This window comes from Anoplophora glabripennis, unplaced genomic scaffold (genome assembly GCF_000390285.2).
Source record: "Anoplophora glabripennis isolate ALB-LARVAE unplaced genomic scaffold, Agla_2.0 scaffold5034, whole genome shotgun sequence".
Lineage (NCBI taxonomy): Eukaryota > Metazoa > Arthropoda > Insecta > Coleoptera > Cerambycidae > Anoplophora > Anoplophora glabripennis.
The window spans coordinates 1-1,771 of NW_019421110.1; positions in this window are offsets into that span (position 1 = coordinate 1).

Consider the following 1,771-nt stretch of genomic DNA (forward strand, 5'->3'; position numbering starts at 1 on the left):
TAATATGGTGACGTAAAATATGTGCATCTTATCATTATAATCTTAGTAAGCATTTAACCAAAGTAATTACTGGTGTATTTAGTAAAAATTAACCGGTTTTGGTGAACAATACAACAATTTTTATTAAGAAAATTTCCGTTTTTTTTTAATTTTAAAAAAATATATATTTTGTGTGTGCCAAATGGAAAGAAGCAATTGGTGACGGTAAGGTTGTATTAAGTGTTTTTATTGACCGTCAACGTGCGTTTGAAACCATTGATAGATCGTTTTTGTAAAAATTGCAGCCATATGGTTACAAAACACAGTGCGTTGCAGTTACTTATTAATAAAGCCTATTACTCAAGTAATAGGTTTCAGAAAACTAAGTTTAATAATAATTTATTAAAAACTATTGTTAGCAAAATAGATGCTCCGCAAGGTAGTGTTTTAGGCCCTTTGTTATTTGTTATTTATATAAATGATTTATTTAAGGTACTAAATGATATCTTCGATATAGGGTAGAGATTATAAAGATAATATAAGTATCACTTACTGGCTAAATAATGAGCCGAAAATTTTATAAAATTGGTTGTGTTAATAAATTAAAATTTAATTCTAATAAGACTAAGTATATGGTACTTGGTACACAACAAAAAAGTAAACATTATTTAGATAATAATTTAGATATTTAATTAATGACACTAAAATTGAAAAAGTCACACAATTTAAGTATTTGAGTGTAATTCTAGATCCTCCGTTGTCATTTGGTTGTCATGTTGATTATCTGTCTAAAAAATAGTAAAAAAAAATGTTTTTTTCAATAGAATTTAGAATTAAACATTTAATTTATAATACACTAACCAAACCCCACTTGAGCTATTGTGCATCACTATTAATATCATGTAAAAGAACAGATATGAATAGGCTTCAAAGGTTGCAAAACAAATGTATGAAAATTATATTGAATTACAATCGATATACAATTGATTTACTGGTGAAAACTTTACTGTGGATTCCTATTTGGAAGCAAATTGAAAAGGCTAATTTGGTATTAATATTCAAAATGCATAAAAATATATTATCAAAGTATCTAGTATCGTATCTAGTCACGCGTGCTGAACTGCATTCATATAATATACGTTTTGGACAAAATTATATAACATTTTCAAAAACAGATGTTTGGAGATTTTTCGTAAATAATTGTATCATGGAATAGCACATGCTAAATAAATATTTATTTATTTAGCAGTTGTTTAAAGTACTACCTAACTAGCACGACCAGATATACCCAAATTCAAAACATTTGACCACTAATTAAAGGTTCGCGCAAGTGACGGAACTGATTTCAGAGAAGTTCGTTAGCTGTGTATGTAGATTCCAAACTATGATCACTGATCGAACAGGAGCAGACTGAGGATCGCCGGGTTATCGTCAATATATTTGCAGTGTGACACATTGCTTTACATTATAAGCTTATTTGTGTTGTAGGTATTTGAAAATATCTATATATGATTAGATAGGAAAAGAAAACAGAAATTGAAAATAGTACATTATATTATTCACTTAAGGAGGTTCGATATATCTTTTGCGGGGCAGGCGGTGCTGGCGGGAAGCCAATGCTTATACACGGTAGTTTCGTTGTAGTACCAACCTTACATAAATTAATTTGAGTGAACTAAATATAATATATACGAATGAAATTTATACAACACATATTAGCTTGCATATATTTTTCGTGTTTAATGAACGGCAATTAACTTTTTATTTGAATAAAAGTGTCTATTTATTCATT